Raw genomic sequence first — 12652 nt, forward strand, 5'->3', positions numbered from 1 at the left:
CTGAAACTTGACTGAATTCAGTTATTAGTTCTAATAGCACTTTGGTAGTATGTTTAGGATTTTCTATATATGATATCATGTCAGCTGAAAAAAGATTTACTTCTTCCTTTCCAATGTAGATTCCATTATTTATTTATTTATTGTCAGATCACTATGCCTAGAAATTCCAATATGCTAAATAAAAGTGGGAAAAGTGGGCATCCTTGTCTTGTTCCTAGTTGTAGAAGAAATGCTTTTAGCTTTCTACTGTTGAGTATTATAGTGGCTTTGAGTTTATCATTCATATTCTTTATTATATTGAGGTATGTTCCCTCTGTACCCACTTTGCTGAGAGTTTTTATCATAAGAGGATGTAGAATTCTGTCAAAAGTTTTTCCTGCATCTACTAAGTAACCATATGATTTTTACTCTTCAATCTGTTAATGTGGTGTATCTCATTAATTTATTTCCAGATCTTCACCCATTCTTGCATCTGAGATATAAATCCCACTTGATCATGGTGCATTACCTTTTTAATGCATTGTTGAACTTATTTTGCTAATATTTTGTTTAAAAATTTGCATCTATGCTCATTAGTGATACTGGTATGTAACTTTCTCTTAAGGTGGTGTCCTTGTCTAGTGTTAGTATTAACATGATAGCTTCATAGAGTGAGTTCAGAAGCATTCCTTCTTCTTCGACTTTTTGGAACAGTTTAAAAAGGTATGTGTTAATTCTTCTTTTTTTTTTAAATTCACTTGTGAAACTGTCTGGACTCCTGTTTGTTGGGAGTTTTCTTTTTCTTTAATTACTGTTTCAATTTCATTATTAGTAATCTATATATTCATATTTTTTATTTCTTCCTGATTTAGTCTTGGGAGATTATACATTTCAAGGAATTTACCCATTTGTTCTAGATTGTCCATTTCATTTGCATATAACTGTTAGTATGATCTTTGGTATTTGATCCTTGGTATCCTCTTATGATCCTTGGTATTTCTGTGGTGTTGGCATGTATATTCTCTTTTGTTTCTAATTTTCATTTATATGGGCCATCTGTCTTTTTTTTTATGTATCTGACTACAAGTTTATCAATTTCTTTTTTTTTTAATTTTTTAAATTTTATTTTATTTTTAAACTTTACATAATTGTATTAGTTTTGCCAAATATCAAAATGAATCCATCACAGGTATACATGTGTTCCCCATCCTGAACCCTCCTCCCTCCTCCCTCCCCATACCATCCCTCTGGGTCGTCCCAGTGCACTAGCCCCAAGCATCCAGTATTGTGCATAGAACCTGGACTGGCATCTCGTTTCATACATGATATTTTACATGTTTCAATGCCATTCTCCCAAATCTTCCCACCCTCTCCCTCTCCCATAGAGTCCATAAGACTGTTCTATACATCATTTATCTTTTCAAAGAACTAGCTCTTAGTTTCATTGGTCTCTGTCTCTATTTCATTGATTTCTGCTCTAATCTTCATTATTTCTTTCTTTCTACTAACTCTGGATTTTGTTTGCTCTCTTTGATAGTTCCTTTAGGTGTGAGCTTAGATTATTTATTTGAGATTTTTCTGGCTTCTTGAGGCAGGCTTGAGTCACGACAGGATTCCCTCTGGAAACGTTTCGCTGCATCTCCTACAGTTTGGATTGTTCTGTTTCCATTTTCATTTGACTCCCAGTATTTTTTTTTTTTATTCTTCTTTGATTTTTTTTCAGTGACCTATAGATTGTTTGTATCATGATTTATATTCCACATATTTGCAGTGTTTGCTCTTTTCTTCTTGTAGTTGATTTCTACTAGTCTCACAGCATTGTGGTCAGAAGAGATGCCTGACATGATTTCAACCTTCTTAAATTTATTTAGGCTTATATTGTTGCCTAGCATGTAATCTATCCTGGAGAAATTTCTACAGGCATTTGAAAACAAATGTGCATTCTACTTGGCTTTCTGTATATGTCTATTAATTCTATCCAGTCTAATTTGTCATGTAAGACCACTGTTTGCTTCCTGATTTTCTGTCTGAATGATATGTCCATGATACAGGTAGGGGGAAAACCATTTAAAGCATGAATCAACACTGAGGTTACCAATACACCAACTTGGAATTCTCTAAAGCCAGTTATACTTTCTCTCATGGTTATGTACTTCACATTATATACAAACTTCTTGCAGTTTTGCAAGAGTATATAACCACTTGCAAATCTACTGTCTTATAAAGGCAAGCTATAGTAGATCTCAAAGGGAAATGAGAAAATGGTGGCAAACCAGCACAAACAAGTACATTAACACCACGGGATGAACAGCTCCTCAAACATACGTTCCAGCCATCCAGGAGTCGTGGCACTAACATTCTGGGAAAGAGTCCCCTTCCCGCTATAACTCTGTCATGGTAGCCAGTTACTCTGGATAACAAGTCAGCACAAAGATCCAGTGATGGCTTTCATGGATAAAGTGGCTTACACTGAGCTCGCTTTTCCCTACCATTCAGTTCACCAAGTGCCAAGTATTAAATAATAGAGAGCATTGTGCTTTCATTGGTATTTACATTTGACTCTTGTCTACATTCTAATTTCTTTATGGGTAAGACTGTTTCTTACTGTTTTGGTTCCCTTTTCATTGCACACCACACTGTTTGATGTACAAGAAGTGTTTTCATGTATACACCCTGAAATAAAGGCAAGTAAATAGAGACAATAGAAAAAAGAGTGAGGGAAGAAACAAAGAAGATTTTCTGTTATCTGTAGCACTATATAGAAATCATGCAAAAAAAATGAGGATTGAAGTGTCTGATAGAAACAGAACATTGTGAACAGTCCTGATAATCATTATACTAAGACGATATTCATAGAATGTAATGATGCCCAAGAGCTTACCATATTTTAGGAGACTGAAAAAATTATAGAAGAATGGTAATTTGATTATATATTTGCTTCACTAGGTAAATAACTTATCAGAAGGCATATACAGAAATAAATCTCATGTATAGTCCTAAAATCATTAAGTCCATATAATGCTATTTAAGCTATGTATAGTATCCATGATATGCTAGTAGGCTTAATTTTTAAAACTACAGGAACAGTCCTAATCAGTTGCCATATAGATATAATTGCTTATTACATATTTTTAGCCTTAGTTCATATAATTGTATGAAAGTGCAAACACCACACAAATATTTATATCTTTCGAGTCTTTAGGCCTCAGTTAGGTCCGTCTCTTCTATGTTCTTTTAATATTCCTGATCATAGCACTCATTACTGTATTATAATAAATTTATTTGCATGTTGTTCATTTCTGCTTGTCTGTAAACTTTTAAAGAATCTTTTCCCAATTTATCTCTCTTGTTCCAGGACTTAACAATGACTAATATAACTTAGAGCCACAATCAGTTCAGTTCAGTCGCTCAGTATGCAAAAATAAGTGAATGAAAGGATTAAATAATCAAAACTGAGCACATGTTTTGTACTAGAATCAGTATTAGGAAATGTCAGGTCTGTAAATGTGAGTCACATTTAAACCATGACCAGAGTGAGCTTACAGAAATTATTGTAACATAGAAAGTGATAAAGCAATCGACAAGAAAATATTATAAGGATGGGATGAAAAACTAATTAATTCGCATCAATGTGGATATTGAAAGTATATGTTATCCATACTTGTGAGGGCAAGAATTTTTTATTTGACTTGGATACTTCCACTTAAGCCATACAGGGAAGCTCAGATTCAGTCTATCTACCCTAGAATCTACTTTAGTTCACTGGCAATTCTGAATGAATGACCAATATCTGCCATTCACAGATAAAAGCAATTCCATCTGTTGTGTCCTCTGAATTTTTGCTGCTTGGATGCACCAATGCAATGATGTGTGGAATACCCTTCAGGATATAACTAGAACAAACATATGTTGAGAAAAGACCTAAAGCTTCCAAGCAGTTGTGTCATTTTATATATTTCCATGAAAATAAATAAGACTAGATGATTATAAATTTTCAGATATGCAATGCAACAAGTCAGCTAGAATGCCTCAAATAAAAACAGAATGACTCACAGCCTATGAAAGAGAATATTTCACAGGGAAAAGGACCGTAATTTTTATTGTTATCTTGAAACATTTGGTTTTCAACATATATCCAGAAATCAAAAGGTAAATATAAATATTACAATAATTTCTCACAGATTTTACCCTCAAATATTAATTAAATTCTTTATAATTTACTCTTAATAAAATTTTTGATAATCACGAACTCTTTTTTTAAAATAGGACTACTGAAAGCAATGGCATATAACTGTGATTGCGGCTGGCAGAGTGAAATCCTTAACATAGTCAGACTTGTAAATATGTAACTTTACATAACAACAGGGATTTTGCAAATGTAACTAAGATTATAGATACTAGAATAGGGAGATTACTCTGGTTTATTGGAGTGGATCTAATCTAATCAGATGGGTCCTTAAAAGCAGAGAGCTTTCTCTGGCTGAAGGTAGAAAGATGAAGTAGAAGAAAAGTTAGAGATATTCAGAGAATGAGAGAAATTCAACTCATCATTGCTGGATTGGGGCCATACAGAAAGTTTAAGGAAGTCAGCCAGCGTCTAGGAGCAAAATGGCCCCCTTACAGATAGTCAGTAAAGAAAGGAGGACCTCAGTTCTACAGCTACATGGAACTTAGTTTGACCAACACATGATTGAGGTAGAATCTTCTGCAGAGCTTCCAGATAAACAACCAGCCCAGATAACACTTTGATTTCATCCTTGTGAGACCTTAGACAATGGATCCAAATGAGCTATGCTCTGTACAGATTTCTGACCCATGAATCTAGGAGATAAATGGATGTTGTTTTAAGCTGCTAAGATTGTGGTCATTTGTTACAGCAACAATAAAAAACTAATACAGAAGCTCTTGTTCTGGAATTAAGACTCTTTAGGTTCAAATCCCAGCCCTACCACAAAGATATAATCAGAGAAAGTTTACTAATCAACTTATGTAAGTTTTCTAATCAACTTAGAGTTGATAGAGTTGACCAACCTCTACAACTAAGAATATTGGGAAAATTATGCCTCCATAATTAAGTGTCCATATTTTCACCTGGAAAGTTTATTTAATAAAAACAACACCTTTCTCATACTTTTTTGGGTATATCAGTAAGATACCACAAGTAACATAGTTAAGTGCTTTGTATAGAATAATGTGCTGATCAAAGATTAGCTACTTCTATTTAAAGTCAAATGCACTTGAAATATTTAGCCAGGGTGTAAGTATCTTTAATTAATCTTGAAATGTATCAAAAATAAGCAGATTAATGGATAGACATTGGGTTGGATAAATGGATAGATATATGGAAATCCAAGTATAATATATTGTTAATGGCAGAGGGGAAGTAGGTAGATGGATGCTCCCTGTGAAATTCCATCTAACTTTTGTGTGCTTGGAAATTTTTATTACAAAAACATTGGGGAAAAAAATTCATGCCAGTGGTCTTTTATGAAGAAAACACCTTATATTAAAACACAGATAGTGTTATGGTTAGTAAAATTACAAACTTTGAGAAGAAACCTTGGTTTTTTACTCTTGCTTTTTCTCTCTGGCCTGTCTTCTCTGAGATGTTAAGAAAATCAAATTATATGGAAGCAAATTCTCAATGCAAAATAAAAGTGTTATATGGTATCTTTTTATTATATAATTAATAATTCTTCACATAGTGAAGTGATACATTGAGTGTTCTAAAATAGACTCATTAAATCAAATTAAATGATTCTCTAACATTGCTGAAGAAATGTAACATAAATTTAATGACAACTCCCCTGCTAATGTGTGCTCCCTGACACTGCATTATCACTGCTGCTCAGCTTCACTCTCATTCATTCCTTATTGACTCCCTCTCACACTGACAACTGCATCCTCGAGTTGATTAATAAGCATGTGAGGTTATTTTGAGCCTTGAATCACTGTAAATTCTGAATTATTAAAGAAAAATTAATAAAGCTACTATAAGATCAATGGTAGTCTTTATCAAATGTATTACCTACTTCACTTTTATCCAGATACCAAAAAGCTTAATAATTCTTCTTTTAAATTATTAGCTGCCTGTAACCAAGGGTTTTAGTTTTCATCTATTCTAGATGGTTTGGTTAAGAGTTCTGAAATTGCAAATATCTTAGCATGACCCCTTACCCTCACGTGTAGACTGTATACAAAATTTCTACCACTTAGCAGTTGGATTTTCATGAGTATTCTTACATAATATGGCAAATTTTTCCTTTCAGATTTTACTAAATATTATATAACTTGAAATGTAATACAAAAAATGTAGTCTATGATGTATATACTGGTGAACTGGATACTAACTTGGAAAGTTAGGAAAAAGTTCATAGGCTTTAATAATCAAGTGATAATTACAAAATTCTATCTATGTAATGCATGTTCTGAATGCTAAAAGAACTGATAAATGAGTGCAACACCAGACTGCAAAACCAAGTCAAGATAAAAGTATAAGCACTGGATTTGATGTTCACCAGTTCTTATCAGCAACCCTCCAGATAATACTCAATAGACCTAGTTCTAGTATAACCTAGAACAAAATTATGTGTACTCCTTTCAGATACATGTGGAGAAAACTAAACTGACATTTTTCTAATCATCTATAATAAATTACTTGCTCTGCCAAGTGAGTGGGGAAATGACATTTCTAGTGTTTACATTACAGTGATTATGATTGATTATTCATTAGATTTTCTTTAAAATATGCATTCCCACAATCAGATAAAAGGTAAAGAAGAAATTTAACTCAAGGACAATATATTTCACCATAATTAAAGTAGTGTTGGGGAAATCCATTGATTCTAGGAAGTTCAGCTTGATCATAGTGAGCAAAAATAACCTAGCTGCTAAGAGCTGAATGCGGATGTGATTCAATTTTCTACTTGTACTCCTGATCACAACATTTCACTTGTAGAGAGGCCATTTGGATCAAGTCAAGAATCATTCCATACGTAGAAAGTCAGCACATATAAGCCAAGTGAATCAGCTCTATTCCTAGTTCAGGAGCACTATTTATACAAATAGTGAATAAGTACGGAGGGCCCAGGTGGTCCTAGTGGTAAAGAACCCTCCTGCCAATGCAAAAGACATAAAAGACATGGCTTCTATCCCTGGGTCGGGAAGATCCCAAGAAGAAAATGGCAACCAACTCTAGTATTCTTGCCTGGAGAATCCCATGGACAGAAGAGCCTGGTGGGCTACAGCCTATGAGATCACAGAGTCGGGCATGACTGAAGCAACTGCGCATGCAGGGAGGGCTGGGGCAAAGCAGAAGCCTGCTGCTGCTGCTGCTAAGTCCTTCAGTCGTGTCCGACTCTGTGTGACCCCAGAGACGGCAGCCCACCGGGCTCCCCCGTCCCTTGGATTCTCCAGGCAAGAACACTGGAGTGGGTTGCCATTTCCTCCTCCAATGCATGAAAGTGAAAAGTGAAAGTGAAGTCACTCAATCGTGTCTGACTCTTGGTGACCCCATGCACTGCATGCCACCAGGCTCCTCCATCCATGGGACTTTCCAGGCAAGAGTACTGGAGTGGGGTGCCACTGCCTTCTCCAAAGCAGAAGCCTAGGAGAGTGCTAACCTCAGAAACACCTTCAACCAGTGAGCTGGGAGAAAACTTAGGGAATAAACATACCAGTGATATTTTTGTCTCTTCAATCACATTTTCACAGTTTCACATGAACAGTAACAAGACTAACATAAGGGTCAGATGATTTGAATTGTAATTAATACCTCTGCATTTGAAGTAGGTGATATCTTAATTTCTCCCTGTATCAGTTAGATGGACCACGCAAAATTGAATAATTGAGGATCATTTAATGCAGAATGGGGGGGGGGCATTTATACAGGTATGGGAAAGGTTTGGAAATCCATGAGAGATGGTGAATCACCTGGTTGGCAATAGCAGAACGTTGTTCCCATCCCTAGGCTTGCAGACAAATGACGGGACAGCATCAGGGAGAGCTGCAGCTCCAGGGCAGGGACCTTTGGTCAATGACACAGCTATTACCAATTTAAGCTCCAGCAAGGAAGGAGAAGAAGGAATAAGTGCAGAGACATCCGGTCTTCTGGTCTCTTGCCAGTCCTTCCAAATAGCTAAACCCTCCTGGGATACAGAGAGCAAGGAGGGAGCCCGCTGAAGGTATCCTCAGGAGAGAGGTGGGGAAAAGGAGCTGGAGGGGCAAAGATACCCTACACATTACCTGTCACCCAACCTGACTCATTCTTTTAAACAGTAAAAAGGGATGAGGAAAAGTATGAAGAAAGAAGCAAAATGTGGCGCTAGAATTCTCCATTGCTCTCCCCCAGAGGCTAAGTGGCTAAATAACTCCACTAAGATGGACTGAGCCTACTCAGTCTTCTCTCAAACTAGTGAAAATGGTAAAATATGGGCCTGAAAAGGTAAAAGGGAACTGTTCCCCATCCAAGTGGAAAGCACTCAGGCTTTGACCAGTAAGATATTAGCTATACAATTTTCTTTTTTTTTTTAGGGGAAAAAAAAAAAATTCCAGTGGAGTCATACATGTGTTGGGAGCAAAACAAGGAGAGAAGAACTTAGGGGGAAAAGCAGCAATGCCTTTCCCGTCTGCTCGCTGCCTCCACCCCCCATCGCACTCCCCAGATTCACCCTCTTTTTAACTGTTTGTTTTTAGTACCTTTAGCAGTTACCTCCATAAATCTACATAAAAGGCTTAACCTCTTTTTCTCCATTTATCAACTTGAGATAATATCTCTAGACACCTTAATATGAAAAGGGAGGATTTAGCTCATTTACTCTAAACCTCCTCCTCTTCCAAATGTTTTATCTTATTCCATTCTTCCACTATTCTTACCTTTGCAATTTTAAATAATATACAAACCTTCCAATCAGAAGCCCCAACTTTCATTTTTTTTATCCATTTATAGTACTGTGAGCTGCCTAATATTTAAAAGTGAAGACAACCTACAATACAGATGCCAGAACAATAAGGCCAAAAATTCTTCATGGTGAATCCCAAATAGTTAAGGAGCCCTAGAAAACAGGAAGGATGGTCACACAGGTTAGGTGCATCTCAGACACCAGAGGAGCCTGTTTTATCATGATGTCAAGCCTCATTTATGGCCACACTTAACATTAGGACTTAAACTGAAGTTTAAACAGTGAGTTGGAGACATCTACCCTGAGACTCAGGTCAAAGTTTATTGTGGTTACTTAAAAGTTTTAGGTTTCAAAAGTTTGTCTTTCCTAAAAATTGTAAGGTGCTGTTAAATACTCCTTTTCAGTAGAGAAGCTTTCTTCACCTCCTCTAGTCTCCTCCTATTGCCTCCGATCCAAACAATGCTTCAAGGGCTCATGGTGATGGGTTGTGTCGACTTCCACCAGTGGGGGAGTGCTGTACAGGTCTAGCTCCCTGACATCTTCGCCATGATTTACCTTGGTGACTCCCCTCCTATGGGCTCCTCACCCTGAGACACATATCAGACATAAGGGGAGTTAGGGTGGCTCTGGCAAAGATAACAAGGGCAGTGAGCTGGGCATAGCCTCCCACACCATTCAGCACCAGCCTATCCCTGAAAAGACAATAAGGCAGGTCAGGAAGTACAAGGACAGTAGCTGCTAATCAGACAAGAATTAATTCCGCACCCTTGTCTAAGAATGAGGGAGTGTGGTGGGTAGTTGAGAGGAAGCCAGAAGCAGCAAGGTGACTTGGGAGGAGAATCAGGAAATAGTGGAGACTGTTAGAACTGCCCAGGTGTTAGAGTTGGGCTCTAAAGTAGAGGGTGGGGGAGGGGTCAGAAGTATAACAGGATGGCAGGAATTTTTACTAGGGATACACAGGGATTTGAAAAGTTATGCTTAACATGATAACATTTTATGCTTGAAAAACACTTTTAAAAGGAGTACATGACTACTTTGTTCAGAAATTCCTTCAGTGAAAAATCAGAAGTTACATAAGTTGAGAAGCACTACTTTAGAGACAACCTGGGTACTTAATTTAAAATACCTAAATAAATCCTTTGATTCAAATCTGCTGAAATTGGTTACATTTGCCTGCTCTTAATTCTCTAGTATAACAGAAAAAAAAATTATAATTATTTTAAATACCACAACGTTGCTTTAAAAGAAAAAAGAAAGTCAACACTCCCCCCACCCCATCCCCAGTCTGAGCTTTGGCGGCAAGTGAATAAATGAAGCGGTGATTAATTTAAGAGGTGCCAGCAGCTTTGATTTGTTTTCTAGTTTCTTTGAACAGAATGTGCCCTAATTTGTACTTCTGCCCAGTCCCTCTCGACCTTGCCGCTCTTAAGTGCTAATTTTTTTTTTTTTTTTTTTTTGCTTTTAGTTCCTCTCCACCCTCTTGAGTGACCTTCAGGCCACTCACCAGTGAAATCTTCCGAAGTAAAGAGTTGGTGCCCACCTGAGGCTCTTAAAACTTGGGTTTGCTCAATAATCATCCAGCAAGGTTGTTAAACATGAAACATGTTTTTCCACCCTACCCTGTCCCTACCCAACAAGAGGGTTAAAGGAGGAACTACCAACCTCTACCACCAGGAAAACCAAATTCCAGGGCCACCAGGAAGACCCCATCCCACATCTCTGAGACTCCTGGCAGCCCTCCCTCCTCCACCCCGAACTCCACGTTCAGAATCTTCTCTTCCACCTCCTCCTCCTCCTCGCTATACAATTTTCTTAAATGTACTTTAACTGTGTTAGTTGCTCAGTTGTGTCCTACTCTTTGTGACCCCATGAACTGAGCCCCCCCAAGTCCTCTGTCCAGGGAATTTTCCAGATAAGAATACTGGAGTGGGTTGCCATTCTCTTTTTCAGGGGAACTTCCCGACCCAGGTCTCCTGCATTGCAGGCAGACTCTTTAGCATCAGAGCCACCAGGGAAGCCTAGGGATATTCACTTTTATTCTTAATTTGTGGAAATTTTTTATCATGAACTATGATTGCTGTTTTTTCATCTATTGATAAAATTATACCATTTTTGCTTTTCAGTTTGTTTATAAGGTGAGTTATATTGTTTTGTTCTCAAATGTTAAAACTACCTTGCATTTTGGAGTAAAACTCAGCTGGTCAGGGTATATATAGATAGATAGATAGATAGATAGATAGGTAGATACACATAAACATACATATATATAAACATATATATATATATAATGTATTACTAAATTCAGTTTTCCAATATTTGATAATGACTATGCATGATAGATACTGATCTATAGCTTTCTTATGTTGTAATTATTTTGAATTTGGACAAAACTGGCCTCATAAAATGAAGTGGGAAACATTCCCTCTTTCTCTACTTTCCAGAAGGATTTTTGTAGACTTGAGATTATTTCTTCCTAAATGTTTTATAGACTCACTCCAGTACTCTTGCCTGGAAAATCCCATGGATGGGGGAGCCTGGTAGGCTGCAGTCCATGGGGTCACTGAGGGTCGGACATGACTGAGCGACTTCACTTTCCCTTTTCACTTTCATGCATTGGAAAAGGAAATGGCAACCCACTCCAGTGTTCTTGCCTGGAGAGTCCCAGGGACGGGGGAGCCTGGTGGGCTGCCGTCTCTGGGGTCACACAGAGTCGGACACGACTGAAGTGACTTAGCAGCAGCAGCAGTGATTGTATCTAGAATTTTTTTGATAGAAATGTTTTTTAGTTTTTAATTTCTTTAATAAATTTTAGGCTATTAATACTATCAATTTATTTTTAATGATAATCTTATTTAGATAACTCACATTTTGGAGTGTACATTTTGAAGTGTACAATTCAGTAGTATTTAGTATATCTATAGTGTGCAACCATAACCATTATCTAATTTTAGGATATTTTAATCATTCCACAAAGAAATTCTATAGCCATTAGAAAACATTTTCCATTTATTCTTCCCCTGAGTCCATGACAACTACTAATCTAATTATTGTCTCTATGGATTTACCTATTCTGGACACTTTGTATAAATGGATCAGACAGTATTTGGCCCTTTTCATTTTTGCTCTTTTTAAAATTTTTTTTTAATTGGAGGAAAATTGTTTTACAATGTTGTGTAGGTTAACATATAGCCTTTTATATATGGCTTCTTTCACTTGGCATGGAGTGTTCATGGTTCATCCATGTTGTAGCATATATCAGTTCTTCTTTCATTTTTATGACCAAATCATACCACATTTTATTTAGCTTTCCATCAGTTGATGGGCCCCTGGGTTGTTTCTACTTTTTGTGTATCATGAATAATACTTCTAGGAACACTCATGTCTCCATTTTTATGTAGACAAATGTTTTCAACTTTCTTGGGTATATAGCTAGGAATGAAATGGCTAGGTTAAATGATAACTCTGTGTTTAACCAATTGAGGAAGTACCAAACTCTTTTTCAAAGTAGCTACATTTTATATTCTCACCAACAATTTATGAAGGTTCCAATTTCTCCAGTATCCTCCACAATACTTCTTATTTTCAATCTTTTTTGTTACAGCCATCTTCATAGATGTAGATGGTTATCTCATTGTGGTTTTTATTTGCATTTCCCTAATGACTGATGACACTGAGCACCTTTTGATGTGTTTACTGGCCACTTGGGTAACTTCTTTGGAGAAATATCTATTCAGATTACGTGCCCATAAATAAATTGAATTATTTGTCCCTTT

The 12652-nt window shown here is 36.7% G+C and overlaps 1 protein-coding gene across 7 annotated transcripts in view; it reads right to left on the reverse strand.

The window, feature by feature from the left end:
• Positions 1–12652, reverse strand: part of KCNC2 (potassium voltage-gated channel subfamily C member 2) — a 246582-nt gene that overhangs the window by 144008 nt on the left and 89922 nt on the right. The gene's annotated exons all lie outside the window — the stretch shown is intronic.

The sequence above is a fragment of the Bos javanicus genome, chromosome 5 (genome assembly GCF_032452875.1).
Source record: "Bos javanicus breed banteng chromosome 5, ARS-OSU_banteng_1.0, whole genome shotgun sequence".
NCBI lineage: Eukaryota > Metazoa > Chordata > Mammalia > Artiodactyla > Bovidae > Bos > Bos javanicus.